At 41.3% G+C, this 9093-nt stretch overlaps 1 non-coding gene across 1 annotated transcript; it reads right to left on the bottom strand.

The window, feature by feature from the left end:
• Positions 1-3545: 3545 nt before the first annotated feature.
• Positions 3546-3620, bottom strand: Trnas-uga (transfer RNA serine (anticodon UGA)). The gene has a single exon. It is a non-coding gene; the product is annotated as a tRNA-Ser (tRNA).
• Between the last annotated feature and the right edge of the window lie 5473 nt (positions 3621-9093).

Below are 9093 nucleotides of genomic sequence, written 5' to 3'. Positions count from 1 at the left end.
ATATTTTCTATCCTAGTGATGAAAAAAAATCTATATGACAGTTAGATTCTTGATGCGCCCATTGTGAATGAATGGCTTAAATCATTGTACCTGGGCCTCCAAAAGGGCTCGGCGGCAGCGATATAGCTCTGGGACGTATACAGCTTTCGATGTTGGAAGAACTTTGTGAGGAAATTTTTAGATCTCGTTCTGTTGAATAATTGTGATGTCCATCTCCACATAAGAAACAATATATTCAAGCTGCAGCCGCTAGTACAGAATCAGTTCTCTTCACCAAGGCTTACCAATGTAATGAAACATGCCTGATGCAAATCAGGATATTTGTAGGACCACTTACGACAATTAGAAATCGTGGTGAATTTTGTTTTACATTGTGTTCTGCGTAGTGTACATTATATGAAGAAATTTCGTTCATTTTATTTGCATGGTGTTAACAAAACGTTATTTTTTAAGCATTTATTTACAGATTATCACTGTTTTAATGATTTTGTATCATAATAATGAGTTACTTCTTTTCAGTCAACAAAATACACGTATGTGAAACAGCAAACTAAAAACAAAAAAAAAGAGAATGTAAAACGTGAAATACCAGTTTAAAACTTAAAAAAATAAATAAAATAAATAATTAGGATGAAGAAAGTTTAGCTATTTTAATTTGGTATGTTGAAAACACAACAACGCTTGGAAGTAAACCAGACTTCTAACTGATCCTAATCCAAGATAAAGTGGAAGGGTTTATCGTTGGGCTAACCATCCAACATTGTAAAACATGACGGGTTCCTATACTCTCACACGCAGCCTCGGATTGAAATGGATCTAACGAAAAACGACCTAAGCTTATGAATAAAGGTCTAAGAATAGGTGCATGGAACGTCAAAACATTGTACGCTGCAGGACAGACAAATATACTTGATGAAGAACTGAAAGAGTACGACATGGATATAACAGCCCTGCAGGAGATACGATGGACTGAAAAGGTATGCACAGAGAGAAAAACTACACGATAATATACAGCGGAAACAGGCATGGTCATCATATATTTGGGACAGGATTTGCGATCATAATAAAATAATGGCCAATGTAATGACAATAGAAAATGTCAATGAAAGAATAAGTTACGTCAGAATCAACGGCAAATGTGGAAATATCTCATTAATAAGTGTCCATGCCCAAACTGTCGACAAGGAAGACATAAAAGACGCATTCTCCAACACGTTAGACAAGATGTACTCCAGATTACGAAAGTATGACATCAAACCTATGCTGGGAGACTTAAATGCCAAAATAAGACAAGAACAGCAATGGAGATTATATATAGGCATGTTCAGCCTTCAAGCTGAATCAAATGATAATGGCATAAGGCTTATCAACTTCGCCACAGCTGGAAACATCATAATAGCAAGTACATCATTCCCCCATAAGGACATACATAAAGCAACATAGACTTCACCGTATGGATTAACTAGGAACCAAATAGACCTTGTTTTGATAGAGAAAAAACATAAAAAGGCAATAAAAAATTTTAGGACAATGAGGGGGGGCTGAGATAGGATCACACCATTCTCTTGTGCTAATAAAGATGAAACAATCATTATCAAAACAAATAAATAACAACAATAGTTGTAAAAGACCCCAAAGAGTAGATGTGAGTTGGCTAAAAGAGGAAGTGGTGAATAAACAGTTTAAGATTAAGCTAAAAAATAGATTCGTTGAATTAGAGAATGGCAACAATAGAAAAGATGAAGATATCAACACGAAATGGAAGAAGATAACAGTTATGAGAGAGATAGCGCATGAGCTACTAGGAGGTAATAATAATAGCAATATAAAGCGCAAATCATGGTTCAATGAAACATGTAGAAAAGCAATACAGGGCATGAAGAGAGCGAGACACAGCAAAGATAAACAATAACAACCTTTAAAACCAAACAACATACAGGAAAGCCACGAGAGAAATGAAGAGTATAATAAGGCGAGAGAAAAGAGCATTCATATATATACAGATAGAGAAGGCTGAGGAGGACTATAACCAGATCAATAGTAAGTAGTTTTACAGGACAATGAATAGCTATAGAAAAGAGTACAGAGCTAAGTCTATGATAATGAAGGACGAGAATGGAAAACTGATCACCATGGGCAAAGGAAATTTAGAGAACTGGAGGAAATACTTCAGAGAACTGCTGAGCAACACAGTAGATACCTACAACAATGAAGACAAGGCAGAAAACTACCAAAACGTACAACCATTAGTCGAAGAACCAACTCTGATGGAGGTGAAGGAGGCAATAAAAAGACTAAAAAATGGGAAGCCCCTGGCATAGACATTATATCTGCAGAGCTCATCAAAGAAGGGGGAGAAAAGATACATGAATGGTTAGCCGAACTCATTAAAGAGGTATGGAGAAAAGAAGTAATGCTGGAGGAATGTAAAACTGCTGCTGTATGTCCCATATACAAGAAAGGAGACAAAATGCTGACACAGAACTACAGAGGGATATCTTTCAAATGCGCATGCTATAAAGTAATATCAAGAATTATACTGAACAGGGTCCACCGATACATTGAGGGGATATTAGACACAGAACCACCAGGGTTCACAAAAGGTAAATCAACAATCGACCAAACATTCGTACTAAGACAAATATTAGATAAGAACTGGGGGCACAATCAAGATGCCTTTTTCCTGTTTATATATTTCAACAAAGCATATGACAGCATAGTAACAGATGAAATGTAAAGGATAATGACAGAGTATGGGATGCCTGAAAAGCTGATAGAGCTAACTAAAATGTGTGTGATGGAATGAGAGTGTAGAGTGAAAGCACAGAGGGAGTTCTCAGAAGCATCTGAAGTTTTACAGGATTGAGACAGGGAGATATTATATCACCAACCCTGTTCAATTTGATCCTCAACAAGACCCTGAGAAGAGTAACATGTGAAAGTGTAGGACTTTTGCGGATGATATTGTGCTGATAGGAAAGAACATGGAAGACCTGGAGAAAATAGGGACTGTGCTAATGGAAGAAGCTAAGGAAAGAGGTCTAAGTATAAATGAACGTAAAACAAAGTTCATGGTAGTAGGAAGAAGAGATCATTTAGGACCAAACTACCTAAAAATTGGAAATTTAACAATACAAAAGACACACATTCACGTACCTCGGTGTCAACATCAACCAACAAAACCTTACAGAACAAGAGATAGTAACAAGAATTCAAGCTGGGGGAAGATGTCTAAGAGCTATGCACAACATCATAAGATCGAAGTTACTCTATAGGGAGACAAAAATTAGAATATATCAGACCATCATCAAGCCAATAGTGTGCTGTGGAAGTGAGACATGGATCCTGAACAAGAAAACAGAGAAAAAACTCATCACTTTTGAAAATAAAGTACCAAGAAAAATATATGGACCAGTGAAAGAAAATTAACAGTGGAGAATAAGGAAAAACAGAGAACTCAAACAATTATACACACGCCAGAATGAGATTTTCACTCTGCAGCGGAGTGTGCGCTGATGTGGAACTTCCTGGCAGATTAAAACTGTGTGCCCGACCGAGACTCGAACTCGGGACCTTTGCCTTTCACGGGCAAGTGCTCTACCAACTGAGCTACCGAAGCACGACTCACGCCCGGTACTCACAGCTTTACTTCTGCCAGTATCTCGTATCCTACCTTCCAAACTTTACAGAAGCTCTCCTGCGAACCTTGCAGAACTAGCACTCCTCAAAGAAAGGATATAGCGGAGACATGGCTTAGCCACAGCCTGGGGAATGTTTCCAGAATGAGATTTTCACTCTGCAGCGGAAATCCCCCAGGCTGTGGCTAAGCCATGTCTCCGCTATATCCTTTCTTTCCCCGCTGCAGAGTGAAAATCTCATTCTGGAAACATCCCCCAGGCTGTGGCTAAGCCATGTCTCCGCTATATCCTTTCTTTCAGGAGTGCTAGTTCTGCAAGGTTCGCAGGAGAGCTTCTGTAAAGTTTGGAACGTAGGAGGCGAGATACTGGCAGAAGTAAAGCTGTGAGTACCGGGCGTGAGTCGTGCTTCGGTAGCTCAGATGGTAGAGCACTTGCCCGCGAAAGGCAAAGGTCCCGAGTTCGAGTCTCGGTCGGGCGCACAGTTTTAATCTGCCAGGAAGTTTCAATTATACACACTGCCTGACGTAGTATCGAGTGTGAAAATTAAGAGACTAAGATGGTATAGACATCTGAGGAGGAGAGGGAGAACATGGTAATAAAGCCCGTAATGGATGGAGAAGCTGAAGGAAAGAGACTACTGGGATGGTCGAGAATGAGATGGAAGGATAATACCACGGGCGACATGCAGATACTGGGTCTGGGAGATGAAGATACAGATGACAGAATGTGTGGAAGGCTGGACTGAATGAGGCCATGGACCGGGTGCGGTTTGTGTGGCCAGTATAAGTAAGTAAAGTAAGTAAGTATTTTGGAAGTACTCCGACAGCACACTGTATACATGTTATTTTCCAAAATTAGTAATTCAGAAAGCAGATTCATTACACAGGGATGTATAAAACTCGAAAGCTTCTTTAATTTATGTTGCGACAAAAGTTTTCATTTTTCAAAATTAATTAATGGTTGTGGGATATTAAGCAAAATTTTAGATTATTACAAGGAACGTTAAGTCCATATCAACTTTCATATGAAAAACATTTTATACAAAATGTTGCATTGTGAGTAATATCACAAACTTTATTTCCTTTCTGATGTGTTGAAGAATCTGGATCTCTGCCGAATGTTCGCGTCGTTCTCGCACGATATTTCGACTGCGTAACTCGCTGTCTCCTTCAGGTGCTACCCAAGAATTGTCCTTGGCTGGATCGAGTCTAGTACTTAAGCCTGTATGGTGCTGGGCACGTCGAGTGTTCGGTCCGCGCCTGCCAGTCGCGACTCCAATGGATCTCTCTGGTCGCCGGTGTTGAGACCGTCGTCAGCGCCCGGTTCGGCAGTCCTCTGGAGTCGTTGTCGTCTGAAGTGTGTTAATGCCGATGTTTAATGTCTGGTGCTCTGACACATTGCTGTTTTCTCGGTTTCCACTTTGATTTCTTGCAGGGTGTTTCGTAACCCGTCCGCGCCTCGACAGGTTTTCCGTCCACGGTCCGCACCCGCCAGGAGCTTCTCCAGTGGTCCTCTCTGGGCGCTGGCGTTCTGACTACCGTCCCGCCCGGCTCGGCTGTCCTCCGGGATTGTGTGACGTGTGTCAAATCCGACATGCAATGTCGGGTGCTCTGTCTCTTGGCTGTTTTCCCGGTTTGCATTTCTGTTCCTTGCGAAATCTCCACGTGTCCAAAGTCGAGTTTTTAGAAACTCAAGAGCCAAATCCCAGTCAGCGCTGAGCTGGTATCCAGTGTCACGCTTGATGAGATTATCCGTGACCTGTATCTCGATGGATTCTTTTTTGACACTGTCTCAGTATCTTGGAATCAGTGTGATAATCTTGGTGTCATTGTAATTCATCGAGTGACCAAGTTCTAGACAGTGTTCCACGAGGGCTGATTTTGTTACCTCTCTGAGTCTGGTGTGCCTCTGGTGTTCTTTACACCTTATGTCCACAGCCCTGGTGGTGTTGCTGATGTATGACATCCCACACTGGCATGGGATGTTTTAAATACCTGGCTTGCGTAGCTCCAGGTCACCCTCTACATTCCCCAACATTGTCCCAATTTTAGTGGGTGGATAAAATACTCTCTAGATATCAGGTTTCATGTGAATTCTGCTGATTTTGCCATTCATCGGTCCAGGATATGACAGATATGACATCTTCTTCGGCTCTTCTGGATCCTGTGGCTGACTGGCAGGTCGAAGTTTCTTCTGGATGTCTCTAGAGGAATACCCACTTTTGCTAAACACCGATTGTAGATGTTCTGTTTCCGTCACTAAACCGTCGGTATCTGACAGAGTATGTGCCCTGTGGACTAGTTTTAACCACTTCGTTCTTCTGTGCTGGATGGTGGCAGCTATGAGCTTGCAGGTATAAGCCAGTGGGAGTAGGTTTGCGGTACACACAATGTCCAAATGTGAATTCAGATGTTCCAGGAAATCATGTAGCTTCTCCCTACCATGGAGCCATTTGACAAAGGTAGCATCTACATACCTGAAAAAGCATTTGGGCTGATATGTGGCCGATGTAAGTGCCTCCGCGACCGCTACGGCTGCAGGTTCGAATCCTGCCTCGGGCATGGATGTGTGTGATGTCCTTAGGTTAGTTAGGTTTAAGTAGTTCTAAGTTCTAGGGGCTGATGACCTCCGCTGTTTAGTCCCATAGTCCTCAAAGCCATTTGAACCATTTTATTTGTAAGTGCCTCCTGTTCAAACCTTTCCATAAATATGTCGGCTACCACTGGTGATAGAGGACTGCACGTCGCCACCCCTTCCATTTTCTCGTAAAATTTACCTCCATATAGGAAGTACGTCGAGGTTAGTGCGTGTCTGAACAAGTCGTGGAGAGTCTCATATAACTTCTCTTCACTGAGATCGAGTGAGTCATTCAGTGATATGCGTGTGAACAGAGACATCATGTCGAAACAGACTATGATCTAAGAGTCTACGACGTGTAGTTGCCTCAACCGTTGTAGTAACATCTGCCCACATGTGGTACCAGCAATTTCTTCAGGTATTTTGCTGTAGGGTAGGTCGCTGCGCCGACATTTCTAACAATAGGTCAAAGAGGAACCCCATTCTTATGAACTTTGGGGAGTACATACAGTCTGGGTGGAACTGGCTCCTTCGGACACAGCTTCTTGATGACTTGTTCAGGCAGGCCCATCTCATTCAGCAGAGCCCTGGACGTTTTGGCCAGTTTGTCCATGGGGTCGCTTCCTGTGGTTTTGTATGCAGGATCTTCCAGAAGTTGTTGCACCTTTCTGTCATACTCCGTCTTCTTTAGGATAACTGTGGAGGTTCCCTTGTCTGTTGGCATCGGCCCACTGGCGTCATCCTCCTGCAGTTGCCTGAGTGCTATCCTTTCATCGCTTGAGATGTTGGATTTGTTGGCTTGGTCTTGGTGAGTGCCTTGCACATCTCTCTATAGATATCTTCAGCCGCACTGGGAGGTAGCGAGTTGACTGCTTGTTCAACTGCACTGATGAATGCTGCGATAGGCACCTTTCTGGGAGTCACTGCGAAGTTGGGGCCCTTGCTGAATTCTTCTAAGGGGTCTCGTCGAACTGCTTGTCACTCAGACTGACCACCATACATGTGGCCCCATTCAGTTGCACTTCGTTGTTAAGGCTCTCAATCTTGGTGAGATGGCATGCTGTTAACTTCTTCCTGGTGCATTCTGCTGGAGACCAGGAGACACCATCAACATTTTCTTCCTGTTTGAAGACTGAAAACGGAAGCCGTTGCAAGTGCCAAATCTGACTATTGTTGGGAGAAAGGAAAAATAATGTATCCCTGTTCTTTCGTAATTAATTTTTATCCAAAAACTTGAGAAGGTATTTTGATAGGCCTAACACAGAACTATGCTGTTCAGTGGATCAACGCAAAAAGTGATGAGACAAATTAGAAAATATATATTTTATTAAAAACGTTCTATGTGCCATACCAGGAAACTGACTGTTCCAAGTACCAATAATAACGTTTTTACAAGTAGATTCTTGCAAAGAAGAAAACAGCCATCCGTCATTGGTAACAATGATATTAGTTTACACAAATAGCGTCATTACTGCTTTTCGAACTGACGGGTTCATCTTCAGACGGCTCCTAGCATTCTTATTACACTTGTTATTGTTTACATTAGTTCCTGGCTCTTAATTTTTCCAACAACTAATATAAACAATAATGACAGTAATGTAAATGTGAACATCTGTCCAACAGTGAACCTGTTGATTCGAAAACGGTAACGGCAGTTTTGTGTAAATAAACAATATAATTAAAGTTACCCAGGTTTCTCCTATTTTCTTTTTTGCAAGAATCAAATTGTATTTTGTACGCAGCTACCGCCGCAAAATCGTCAGTTTTCAGCAGAAGATGAGGAACAATCTTTTTACTCCATATGTATTAATACTGAGACACAGTTTTAATTACGACGATGCAAGTACAGAAATACAGACTACGTGTTTAAGTTGCATAACTGTAAACAACCACTTCTCATATATTTGAAGTTTTAGAACTCCAGAAGAAAGCACAGTTTGACCAAAGGACCATGTGCTATCTATAGCGCATGTTTGAAAGACTTTCTCCATGGTTTGGCAACTGAAATAAATCTAGCGACATACAACAGAGTACAGAGAACACAACAGCACAGCAAAGGCGTTTTGTAAAAGAATGGCACTTGCAGCGTTTTTCATTTCTACTCTTCATTTGTGAATCAATTTGTCTTTCCCTTTTATGTGTGCCAAGCATACTATAGTGCTTCCTCCAGTGGAACTTCAGAGTTACTGAAATGGTTAAATTTAATATCCTCTCGACATCTGGGTCGTTAAAGCCGAAACGCACACTTACTTAGAGAAAGACGGCGAAAGAAATAATTCTGGTCCTCTCGAAGAAAATATACGGGGTTCAGCATGAGATGATTTAGGGAAACGACAGCGAAACTGAATCACAGTGCTTTAGAGGGGGGGGGGGGATGTTAATCTGATTTTCCTTAATGTAGCCCAACGTCTTATTGAAAGTCAGGAATGATATATGGAATATAAGAAATTAGACAGCTGGATGGTGTACACAGCTGCCGACCAATCGATCGACAGTTGACAAACACATAACAGTAATCGGAGATGACTTTTCCCATTGTTCGGAAATTTGCTCTGGTTGATGCTTGACATTCCACAGTTCTCAGTTTTACCAACGTAATGTTCGCCTCGTTGATAACAGTAACTGTCTTTTAGTACTGATTTTTGTTTTTTTTAACGAAAAGTATGGCATTTAACTGCTGCACACACCTACAGTAGTCCACAAATCCAATGATTATTCTAATAACTATTTACTTGGCTATAAATGTTTTGTTTTTGGTCATTTATGTTCAGATGTGCACTGTTTCATAGAATCACTTTTAAGTTAGCTCATTTTTCGCGTAAATTATGATCAGAGAATGGAGACTGAGCACTGAACTTGTACTCCTGGTGTGTTTCAC

Source organism: Schistocerca nitens, chromosome 3, assembly GCF_023898315.1.
Source record: "Schistocerca nitens isolate TAMUIC-IGC-003100 chromosome 3, iqSchNite1.1, whole genome shotgun sequence".
In the NCBI taxonomy this organism is placed as follows: domain Eukaryota; kingdom Metazoa; phylum Arthropoda; class Insecta; order Orthoptera; family Acrididae; genus Schistocerca; species Schistocerca nitens.
Note: the sequence above shows the minus strand (reverse complement) of the source record. Positions and strands in the feature narration are given on the sequence as shown.